At 48.4% G+C, this 12,244-nt stretch overlaps 1 protein-coding gene across 1 annotated transcript in view; it reads right to left on the bottom strand.

Annotated features, from left to right (window-relative positions):
* JAKMIP3 (Janus kinase and microtubule interacting protein 3) overlaps window positions 1–4,213 on the bottom strand; it is a 92,175-nt gene extending 87,962 nt beyond the window's left edge. The window contains exons 1-2 of the mRNA XM_022568415.2: window positions 4,084–4,213; window positions 1,857–1,976 (exon numbers count right to left, since the gene is read on the bottom strand). The gene's annotated coding sequence lies outside the window, so the exon portion shown is untranslated. The remainder of the gene's footprint in view (window positions 1–1,856; window positions 1,977–4,083) is intronic.
* Window positions 4,214–12,244: the final 8,031 nt, after the last annotated feature.

The following is a 12,244-nucleotide window of genomic DNA, read 5'->3' as shown; positions in this document are numbered from 1 at the left end:
AAACAAACAAACAAAAACTCAGTGAAAGAAACCACAAACCAAGGATTTTTGGAACCAGCCAAGCCTGGAACATCTTGTAGTTCCAGAAAGTAAGACAATGAGAAAAAAAATATTTTAACTTAAGAGAAAGAAAAGATGGGCTTGCTGAGAGAGTCCAGCAGCAGCCTGAGGTTGTCCCTGAAGCCAGCGCTGGAACCATCTGCTGGACAAAATATTGTTACCACTGGATTCTAACCCATGGAGCAAAGCCATCATTCATGTGTCCCTACAGATAAGAACAAATAATCAACTAAATGGACGAGGAGAGGACACGCCTTTCCCTTCCAGGAGAATTCCAACCGGCAGTGAAAAAGAAAAGGACAAGGGAGGCCTGACAGCAACCACAGTAATAACGCAGATGCAAGATGTGCGAGACACCGGCACTGGTGAGTGAGGATTCAGGGAAAGGAAGGATGGCCACTTCACACGGAGAAAGCATCGAGGCAGCCCTACATCACTGGCAACGAGCCGTGTGGACACGGCGACTTCCTGACGCAGTTCGTGAAGACAGGCACATGGGCGCTGGTGAGGGGGAGCGGGGGGGGGGGGCAGAGGGGGTGGGGGTGGTCTGGCCAAAAATGCATCACCTCATTCCCAGCACAAGAAAAGAGCAGATAAAGTCAATTTGAGCAGCATTTTACAAAACAACTCGTCAGTACATAGTTTCTAAAAGTATCAATGTCATAAAAGACAAGGAAAGACTAAGGAAGGGTCACCTACTGGAAGAGACCAAGGAAGCACAACAGCTGGGATCCTGGTGGGGCAGAAAAAGGGCATCAGTGGGGAACTGGTGAGAGGAAGGCCGGTTGTCCGGTGAATAGTGTAGAGGTGTCCTGGTTCTGACCATGATCTACAGGAAGATGTCACAGAAGACGTTAACACCAGGGGAACCTACAGAACTCGGTGCTATTTTTGTAACTTTTCTTTAAGTCTAAAATTAGTCGCTTGTAAAACTTTAAAAAAGCATTTGGGGACTTCCCTGGTGGTCCAGTGGTTAAGACTCCACGCTTCCAGTGCAGGGGGTGTAGGTTTGATCCCTGGTCGGGGAACTAAGATCCTACATGCCACATGGCATGGCCAAAAAAAAAAAAAAAAAAAAAAAATCTGTAACACGTACATCACAGAAGGCTCCTCAGAGAAGGGGTGAACTACTCAATGTGGATGCATCTCAGAATCCCTACATGGCAGAGGGACACAGAGACAGAGACAGAGCAAGCTCTCTGATGTCTCTTATAAGGGCACTAATCCCATCCTGGGGGCCCCACCCTCACGACCTCATCCAACCCTAATTCCGTCTAAAGATCCCACCTCCAAGTGCCATCACATTGGGGGTCAAGGCTTCACAAATGATTTCGGGGGACATAATTCAGTCCACAGCAGCACCTATCCATGTGCAGGAGTTACCTATGCAGGTGTTAATTCGGGGTAGTATTGATTGTCTTGATTGCACTTCTCTATAATTTTAGAATTTCCTTTATAATCAGGAAAAAAAAAAAAGGCAAAAGTCAGAGGTAAAGGGGCCCAAATGCTTACCTAGCGTACTGGTGAAGACTTGGGAGGGGGAGTCCCTCACACATGGTGAGACTTGCACAGAGGGTCCCAGCCCTTTGGAGTGGTGACAGAGGCACCCCAGAGATCTGCCAGAGCTGAGTTGACCCAGTGCTCATCTGAGTCACAGGCTAGAGGTAGAGTCACGGAAGAGGCCAGCAAGGAAGGGCCCCCCGTCTGCAGGATCTTTGCTGGATGCTGCTGCAGGGAACCTAGCCAGCCTGACAGCCCAGCGCCAGGGAGGGAGCGGGGGTCCCAAGGCTGCTTACCTGGAGTGCACAGATGTGACGCTGACTTAAGAGGTCTATTCCAGGCGCAAATCGGCTGGGAGGCTTGACCCTTTCACTGAGGTCGGCCGCAGGCAGGTCACTCTCAGCAGGAGATCCTGGCTGGGTGCGAAGGACAAGGTCTCACAACTTTGCACTGGATTATGGCACAGCACGGTCGCTGGGGGTACGGCTCGCAGCCCACCGACCCCTGATAGGAAGGGTCCAGGCATTGCGCCCTGCCCGGGAGCAGGGTGAGTGTGGAGGCAAGGCAGCTCTGCTGGGAGATGGGATTGTCAGACCCCAGGGTCGGGCAGGGCAGAGCTGAGGACGCAGGCCTGGTGCGGGATCCAGGCCCCAGCGGAGGTCCCTTAAGTCCCCTGACTACGCCTAAGAGACACGGGGCATAACGCTCGTCTGTGACTTGGGACGAGGACCTTCCCTTCCCCGGGTCTTAGGCTCCTCACTTCTGAGTGATTCACTGTGAGACCCTCACTTCCTCCCTTGCAGGCTCCTGGAGGATGTGCTCCGAGCCTGGTTCCCTAAAGTCCCACCTCTGTCCTCGGGCCTCTCCTAGGCTTCCTGCAGGGTGATAGCTACACACCTGAGCACAGGTAGAGAAACCAGAACAGTGCCTGGCATATAGCAGGTGCTACGGAATGGGTGACATTTTGATTATGACCCTCCTCTGTCTCATCTTTTTCTTTCTTATAACAGTTTATTTATCGTATGCCATGTTCACAGTCGCCTAGATCTCGCAGGCATCATGAATGCAAACTTGTGGTGCCGAAGCCCCAGACCCCGGGGCTTGCTCACGGTGGTACCATCCGCTGCCCTTCTGAAGGCCCGGCAGCGTTCTGGTCACGTGTCCTGGAAACACGTTAAAGGAGGAACTTCGCTCCTTAATACGGAAGTTTATGAGAAGGTAGGCAGGGATCTGTCTGCCGTGAATGTGGGGAGAAACTATTGCAGGTAGTTGCCAGATGGAGTCTTAGTTCACGGGCACAAATCAGCTCTCAGAAAGGTGCGAAGGGCTATAAGCGCCCTGAACCCTGGCAGACGGCCTGCCCGGTACCTTTTCCCTCCACCCGCCCCAGGGCAGGGGAGCCTCCGGCCGGCCGGGTGGGCAGCAGGTCCTCCCAGCCCCTGACAGCGCCCGGCCCCGGCGTGGCAGCCGAGGCCCAGAGGCAGTTCCGATTTCCCGCTGTTCTGCAAGCCAGCGCCCCGACCCGCAGGTCCGTTTCTTGCATTTGCAGACAAGTGCAACAGAGAAGCTTTACCGCATTCCGTCGCTGCAGAACGAGGATAATGAATCAAAACCTAAGATGCCGAGCGGGAGGGAATTGCTGAGAATCGGATCCGCCTCTCCCAAGATGCAAGGTCAAAGGGAGGGGCAGGTTTTTCCAGGAAAACTGTGGAGGCTGGTGCCTCCTCTCTGACTCCTGACACCCAATTAAACCCTTTATTCTGTGGCGTCCGATTCTGTGAGCATCCGACAGCTACGCCACCATCCCCCGGAAACGCAAACACGTGAGATTAAAAACTAGACACCAAAAAAATTTTTAAAAATCGCAAGGGCCGCGCCTTCCTGAGGGAGGCTCGGTCGGCGACGCGTAAATGCCGGAGTCGCGCCCCGCTCCCGGCAAATACCTGCGCGCCCAGCCAGGGCCTGTGCGCCTGCCGCCGCGCCCCGCGGGGTCCCGGGAAACCAGCGCAATCCAGAGGGGTGGCCCATGGCCCTCGGGGGCGCCTGGAGAGGCAGAGAGGACTCCCGCCCCCAGCAAGGGCGCCTTGGGGGCGCGGGACCCCGGCTTGCGGGATGTCACCCCGCCACCTTCGGGCCACCCCCGACCATCTCCGGGTCAGCTCAAGGCCACCTCCGGGCCATCCCCGACCAACCCCGAGCCACCTTACAGCCACCTACGGGCCATTCCCGGGCCATCTTCGGCCAACCCTGCCGCGCAGGGCGCCCCGGCCCAGGACGCACGGTGCCAGGCCCGGGCGCAGCGCGGAGGCCTGGCCCGGCCGCGGCTGCTCACCGAGGCTCCCCGCGAGCGGGCGGCTCAGGGGCTCCGGGCAGCGGCGTCCGACGGCCCGGCTCAGCCATTGCAGTGGCGCTGCGGAGGGCGGGGGGCGCGCGTCACCGCGGGTGGGGGCGCCCCAAACCCCGGCCCTCCCCCCCCGCCCCTCCCCCCGCCCCCGCGCGCGGCTCCGAGACACCCCACCCCACCTCCTCGTCTCCTTTTCTGCCCATCCGATTCTTTTAAGGAGCAGGTTTGCGGTCTATTAAAATCAGAAAACCGTGTTGCCAAAAATAACCCGGCTGTGGCCGGAGGGCGCGGGGCGGGGCGGGGCGGGGCGGGGCGGGGCGGGGGGAGAGGCCGGCCTCCGTGCAGCGCGCACGGCCGAGCGCCTGACCACCGGTTACCATCCCGGTGAGAATTACTCACCCACACTTCATGTCGGAGATTAGCAGCCGTGAGGAAGCACGGGATTGTTGCACGTGTGTGTTTTACCCATTAACTCTTGGCTTCCCATCTCCAAACGCTGCCTTTCTCCGCCCTGATGAGAGAAGCGCTTTGGGGAGACTTGCGTGGAGCAAAGTAGTCCTTGCTCAGGATTCAGATCCACAGATCCATGGTTAAGACGCGCCTCGGGGCCTGCTGGCGCCAGGATCCCAGCGCCACCGCTGCTGCCTCCTCCGGGGGTCTGGGTGCTCATCTGTAAAGTGGCAGGGATTGCCCACTCCCACTTCTTAGAGTTGGTGGAGGAGGTACAGTTATAAATGTGGCAGGAAGGAAGGGCAAATACTGTTGAGGAAAACCTGTGTACAGGCAAAAGCTTCCCCCGTGGAATACATTCCTTCCCAGATACCAACACTTAATAAACCAGCAGATCCCGGAGTTCTGAGCACAGAGAGCAAGTGGGGACCCTTAAGCGTGACAGTGACAGAGGCCTCGCCCACTTTGCCCTGGACCCATGCTTTCTGGCCACAGGAAAACCAGTGCTGTTTATTGATTGCTGGCTGAGAACACATCTGAAGCGCAGAAACCCAGCCTTCAAGGTTTGTTCCCCCAGCTGGCACCCTGGGCACCTTACGTGGGCCATTCCTCCTCTCGGCCCTTCTGGATGAGAGACACGGGGAAGACTCAGAGGCCCCATGGGTGTCAGGCCTTGAGGCTCTCCCTTGATTCCTTGGTCAGAGGCGATCGTGGATAGGTTAGTGTGAAAGTGAAGCAGGCACTCAGGAAGGATCCAGATGGGAAGGAAAACCACACCCAGGATAAGCATGTCCTCAGCGAGGTTGGATGGGATGGACTGGCTGCCGGGTGGCTGCTGGGAGCCCAGGATGTGGTGCCACATCACCACTCCGTGTGAGTCTCAGCTGCTGAGAGACTGAGCGCTGGACGGCGGCCAGATGGGCCTCGGTGGGGAGAGACCTGTGTTGTTAATCCACAGACTGTCTGCAGCCATGCCGCCATTGGCACTTCTTTCATGGACTTTTTGTGCAAAGACTGGGATGGCTGGACAAGGCAGCGGCCAACATCTGCAGAATGGGCCATCTTCTCCACCTGGCTGTCCAGCGCATCCTACACAACAGGAACATCTGGTGAGATGCATGTGGAACGCAAATATTCTCACATCTGGCCCCACTCCAAAAGTTCTGTCCATCCCCGTACTTCCTCCCCAGACCTCCTTAACCCTAACCCTCCAAACCCATTCCTTCTCAGTCCCCGATCATCAGTGTAGACAAATATCTCCGTCAACTCTCCTTCCAGGTAAAGCGGATAACATAACCAAATCTATTGCTCAAAAATGGCCCACTGGCCACTTGGGCCAGTCCAGTAGGGCCGGGATGCCATCAGTCCTTTTCCAGCCAGTGCCAACTTAGCGTGACTGTAGCGGGCTCTATTTTTTATTAGTCAGTCAACTCGTTTTAGGGAACTCCCCATAAAATCAGAGATGCAAGCGGAGGGACCTGGAAAGGGCGCCTCCAGAAGAAGCTACCTGCTCCTGCAGCTTCCCTGGGTGACTAGGGTGAGCTTGAGAACAAGCTCATGTTAGTCTACTGGGGCTGCCAGAGCAAATTCCCACAGACGGGGGGTGGGGGGGTTAGACAATAGAAATTTATTTTCTCACAGCTCTGGAGGCTGGAAGTCCGAGATCAAGGTGCCAGCAGGGCTGGTTTCTGGTGGGGTCTCTCTCCTGAGGATCAGTGTTGGCTCAGAGTAAATGTCTGGTGATCCCCCGAAGGTCCGAATATTTTGCTCTCCCCAGGGCACCATGTGGGGAATGTGGCTGCAGGTCCTTTTCAGAAAGGCTAGGAGAAAAATTTTTGCTATTGTTGTTTTAATACCTATGGTGCCAGCACAGGATCCGTCCCTAGGAACACCCATCTTTTCCTTAATTAAAAGGACTCTGGGACTGAGAACTGAATCAGGTCTGACCACTGAGCTAGTGGCTGTGACTTCTAGCACAGTGACTCACCAGCTGGCTGTGTTCATTAAAATTCCAGTTTGTTGCTTCAGTCAAATGTAACAAGTCAGCCCTTCGTGGGTTTCCTATCAATTTCAGTCCCGGGAACCACATGATAGTTCACTGCCACCCAAAATTCCTGTGGGTCAAGCCATTCTAATGAGCACCCAACTCTTCCGCCGGCGGAGGTACCTGTACCCACTCTGCTCTTGGCAGTGAAGAGCTGTTGCTGTACCTTGGCACTACAGGGTACAGACTCTGTCCCCTGGAATCAGGAAGCCCATTCATGGCAGCCCCTTTATCCCTGACCCACAGAAAACAGCCACTAACTGCACCGCTTCCCCAGGAATCAGGCCCTTGCCCCACCGATGTCTGTCTTAATGCACGTGATAAATCCATCCAACGTGCCCGGCTCCCTAAGGCTTTAGATTCTTTCCAGCACATAAAGGAATTGCTTGCACCTCAATTTCATTCCGCACTGAGTTCGGGTTTCGCTTAACCAAAGGACAGGACACTTAGACCCATTCAGATTGCTCCAGCTAGCCCAGTGGATCCAGACTCTCTATTTACTCAAGGATAGGCAAACCCATGTTGAAAAATTAAGACCAATTTAAAAAGGACTAGTTTAATTTTAAAAAGGACTAGTAGCTGAAAGTCTGATAATAAACAGCATTTGTAGGATAGATACGTAGTCTCAACGTATCTCTTCCCAAGATACTTAGTAATCGCAAAGGGGAAATAGTGTATCTACAGTGGAGAAACCAGGCAGACTCCAATTGAACCTAAAAATGAAAGTTAACGTCTGCAATGGAACAAATCAAAATCAAGTGCCTCAAACGATGAGAACTGAGAAAAACACAATTTCATTTCTGCAGGATGCTTGCCCAGATTCACACCTGAATCTAATCGTGAGCAAACATCTGAGAAACCCAAACTGAGGGACACTTCTACAAAAATAACTGTTATCCTGCAATAAAACTATCATGGAAAACAAAGCTGAGGAACTATTCCAAATAAGGGAGACTAAAGATCTCATGACCCAGGGCTTGCTTTCCCTAGAAGAAGCATTGTTAGGACAGAGGGGAAATTTGATGAGCAAGTAACATTTCCATGTTAATTTCCTGCCTTTGCTAGTTATACTGAGGTTATGTAAGCGCATGTCTTTGCTTTTAGGAAATAAACACTAAAGTATTGGGGGTGGTGGGGGGAGGTTTCATGCTTACAACTTACTCTCAAATGGTTCAGAAAAAAAAAATATATGCACACACATACGCCTACATGGAGAAAGAGATAAAGCAAATGTGATAAAATATTAATCTTTGGGGAATCTAGGTGAAGGGTATACAGTAATTCTTTGTAAATATCAAAGTATTCTTTGTAGTTCTTTGTATTCTTGCAATACTCAGTAAGTCTGAAACTGTCAAATTTAAAAGTTTATATATGTATATGTATAACTGATTCACTTTGATGTACACCTGAAACTAACACAATATTAAGTCAACTATACTCCAATAAAAATTTTAAAAACTAGGACTTCTCTGGTGGTCCAGTGGTTAAGCATCTTCCTTCCAATGCAGGGGACACAGGTTCGATCCCTGACTGGAGAACCAAGATCCCACATGCTGTGGGGCAACTAAGCCTGGACGGCGCAACTACTGAGCCTGTGCTCTGGAGCCCGCACGCCACAACTACAGAGCCCACGTGCCCCAACGAAAGATTTTGCGTGTCACAACGAAGACCTGACACAGCCAAATAAATAAATATTTAAAAAAAATAATTAAGAGGGGCTTCCTCCTCCGCCTCCCACGTGGCCCAGGATGCAGGTGCGGAAGACAGAAGGATGCAGGCAAAGCAGGGTAAATACGTTCTAGCTTTCGGGAAAAATAACCAAAAGGAGATGCTCCAGGAAGCCGGGAAGCACTGGGGAGGCTGTAGAAAGGGAGGGGCTAAGAAAATTCACTTAAGAAAGTTGTGAATGCCTGGGATCGCTGGCCCCAAACAGCACACCGCAGACTTAGAGGGTGCATGATGGGCTAGAGCGGATCCCACTGGGTGGTGCACATAAGGGACAGAACCAAACAGCCCTGCAACAGCTGGATGGAGCTTTCAGGGTGGACTCACCTGTGTCAAATGCCTGATAAAGTGAAATACATCAGCAATCCCCGTAGAACCTAAACAGTACCAGAGTCTCATAACATAATATTCAATATGTCCAGGGCACAATCCCAAATTACCCAGCAAACAAGATCAAATCTCAGCTGGACTGTGGAGAGAGAGCAGTCAACGATAACAGTGCCGAGATGACAGAGGTGTTGGGATTACCTGACAAAAACCGTTATCTGACAAGGCAAGGATTACAGAAACGCGCCAACGAATAAGAGTAAACACTCTTGAAGAAACGGAAAGATAGAAAACCTTAGCAGAGAAATAGAAAATACAAAGAAGAATCAAATGGAAATTTTATTTTATTATTATTATTTTTTGGCCCTGCCACACGGCTGGCAGGATCTCAGTTCCCTGACCAGGGACTGAACCCGGGACCCGGCAGTGAAAGCCTGAAATCCTAACCAGTAGGCCACCAGGGAACTCCCTCAAATGGAAATTTTAGAACTAAAAAATATATTAACCAAAATAAAAACCTCACTAGATGGACTCAGTAGTAAAATAAAGATGACAGAGGAAAGAGGCAGTGAACCTGAAGAGAAATGATCCAGCTGATACGACAGAGAGGGAAAAGATTGAAAAACAAATGAACAGAGTCTCAGGAAGCAGTGGGACGATATCAAAAGATCTAACATTTGTGTTATTGAAGTTCTGGAAAAAGAGGAAAGTGTGGTTAAGAAAAAATATTTGAAGAAATAATGGCAGAAAACTTGTCAAATTTGGTAACTAAGGTGGAAAAAATCCTGAAAGCAGCCAGGGGAAAATGACTCATTACATGTAGGGAAATAATCTGAATTAATGCAGAAAACATGGAGGACAGAAGGCAGTGGAACAATGAGTTTTAAATGCTGAAAGAAAACTGTCAAGATTCTATGTGCAGAGAATGAAAGTGCTATAGGCTGAATGTTTGTGAATCCCAAATTCATATGTTGAAACCTAATCCTCAGTGTGAGGGTATCTGGAGCGGGAACCTTTGTGAGGTGATGAGGCCCTGAGGTGCGGCCCTGTGAATGGGATCAGTGCCCTTATAACAGAGACCCCAGAGAGCTCTCTTGCCCCCTCTCCCATGAGGACACAGGGAGAAGACAGCAGTCTGTGAACCAGGAAGGAGGCTCTTACCACACCCTAAGTCTGCTGGCACCTTGATCTCGGACTTCCAGGCTCCAGAACTGTGAGAAATAAATTTCTGTTGTTTATAAGCCACCTGGTCTATGGTATTCTGTTACAGTCCTGAACAGACTAAGACAGAAAGTGAAATAAAATATTCTCAAATGAAGAAAAAAATCAGAATCTGTTGACAGCAGCCTTGCTGTAGATCAGGGGAGGACATCACAGGGGAGCAATGACTGGACCCAGAATATGGAAAACTATTTAGGAGCAAAGACACATCCTAAAACTTAAGAATGGAGAGAGCTTGAAAGTGAATAGTTAAGGAAGAATAACACCACACAAATACCACCCTAATCCCCAAAGCCAGTGTAGCTTTATTAATATATGATAAAATAGACTTTATGGCAAAATGAATTACTAGAAATAAAGACAGTCACTTATAATAAAGTGTTAGATTCATCAGGAAGATATACGAATTTTAAATGTGTGTACATATAATAGCGTAGCTCTAATGTATATAAAACAAAACTTGGCAGACGTATAAGGTAAAATAGAAAAATCCAGGGACTTCCCTGGCGGTCCAGTGGTTAAGACTCCACGCTTGCACTGCCGGGGGAGCAGGTTCGATCCCTGGTCGGGGGACTATAATCTCCACGTACCCTATGGTGCGGCCAAAAAAAAAACCAATCCGTTATCATAGCAGAAGAAATTAGCACTCCTGCCTCAATGATTATTAGAATAAATAGAAAATTAAACCATAAGCATATAAAGATTTGAACAACTTCGTTAACAAACTCGATCTAATAGACCTATATAGAAGACTGTATTCTACAACACGCAATATTTTCAAGCCCAAACAGAACTTTTATAAATATCAAACATATTCTGGGCAAGTGTCAAAAATGTTTAAAGAATTAAAATCATACAGAGTATATTCTCTGATCATAATGCAATTAAGCTAGCAATCGATAATAAAAAGATAAGCAGAAAATAGCCATATGTTTGGAAATTAATAAACACGTTTCTAAATAACTTATTGTGGTCAAAGGATAAGTCATGATAAAAATTAGAAAATGCTTTTAAATAAGCAATGATGAAAATACTAAATATCAAACTTGTGGGATGCAGCGAAAGCTATACTTAGCTTTTTTTTATGCCTGAATGTATATAACAGGGGAAAACAGCTGAAAAGTAAGGAACTAAGCATTTATCTCAGGAACTTAGAAAAATAACAAACCAAACCACAAGGAAATAAAAGGAGGCCCTAATAAATACAAAGCAAAACTTAATGAAGTAGGGGGCAAATATCCAACAGAGAGGGTAAGCTAAGCCAAAAATGGGTCTTTGCAATACCCAGATATTTAATTAGCCTCTGACAAATTTATTTAAATGCTTCAGCTATTAAAAAAAAAAAAAGAGAGAAAACTATGTAAATTTTATGCCAATGAATTTGAAAATTAGAAATGAAATGTATAAATTCCTGGAAAGGTAGCAAAATTAACTCAGAAAAAAATGGATTCTTGAAAGTGCTGAATCAGTAGTGAAAAAAACCTTCCCCCAAATAAAACTCTAGGCACAGATGGCTTTATTGGCCGTTTCCACCAAATGTGTAAGGAACAAAAGACAAAATCTTATACAAACTCTTCCGGATAACAGAATAAGGGGTAACAACTCCAACTCATGTCATGACAGTAGGAAAACCTACTGAGAAGAGTGAGAGAAGGAGAGTCATAGGTCAATCTTACTCACATTAGTAGCTTAGGAAGCGTGAGTGGGGAAATAAACGCGGGAAAAGTAATTGGATGAAATTCAACATTGATTCGTAATTTTTAAAATCTAAGCAAATTTGGAATAGAAAAGAATTTTTGAAGCTGGTGAGGAGTATCTACAGAAAAGAAAGAAAGAGAGAGAGAGAAAGAGAAAGAAAGGAAGGAAAGAAGGAAGGAAGGAAAAGAAAAGAAAGAAAATCAAAGCCACATCAAAGATCTTCACAGTGGAATGACCATCACAATAAAATGATAAAGTTTCTGTGAGACGAGAAATAAGACAAGTGTGCCCACAACCATAATTTCTATTCTACACTTGTATTTGGGTCCTAGACATCACAGTACTGGATGATAATAATAATGTACGCCAATTTAAAAAGAAAGAAAAAACTGTTTCTTTTATATAATACCTTATGTATACTCTGGTTTCTCTTCAGATCATATAAATCCTTCACCTTTTACAGCACATGGTACAAAATTCAAAACTAAGCCAAATTAAACATTGGTGAAGTAGATAAGGTGATAAAAATGTAAAAGAAAGTGAGGAAATGTTTACTATCGGAATCAGGATAGGGGCTGCCTTTGGGGGAAGGGCTGTGGGGTGGAGGGGGGCGACTACAGAGGGCTTCCATGTTCCCTTCTAGACTTGGGTGGTGGTCCCATGGTATTTATTTTCTAATTCTTCTTTAAGCTGTACATATATGATCTACAGACTTTTCCGTATCACATTCAATACCCCAATTTTTTTCAATGCCGGTGGAAAACCAGGAAGCTTCCACATGAGCAAAGAATCCCCCGAATGGAGGGAAGGGTAGAAAAAGCCCCACCCCTCACTTTCCAGATGCCCAACCGAGGCCCAGAGAGGGGTGACCTGCC

Source organism: Delphinapterus leucas, chromosome 16 (assembly GCF_059928025.1).
Source record: "Delphinapterus leucas isolate spDelLeu-1000000601 "Yukka" chromosome 16, BTC_Dleu_Yukka2, whole genome shotgun sequence".
NCBI lineage: Eukaryota > Metazoa > Chordata > Mammalia > Artiodactyla > Monodontidae > Delphinapterus > Delphinapterus leucas.
This window is presented reverse-complemented; position numbering and strand designations above follow the sequence as displayed.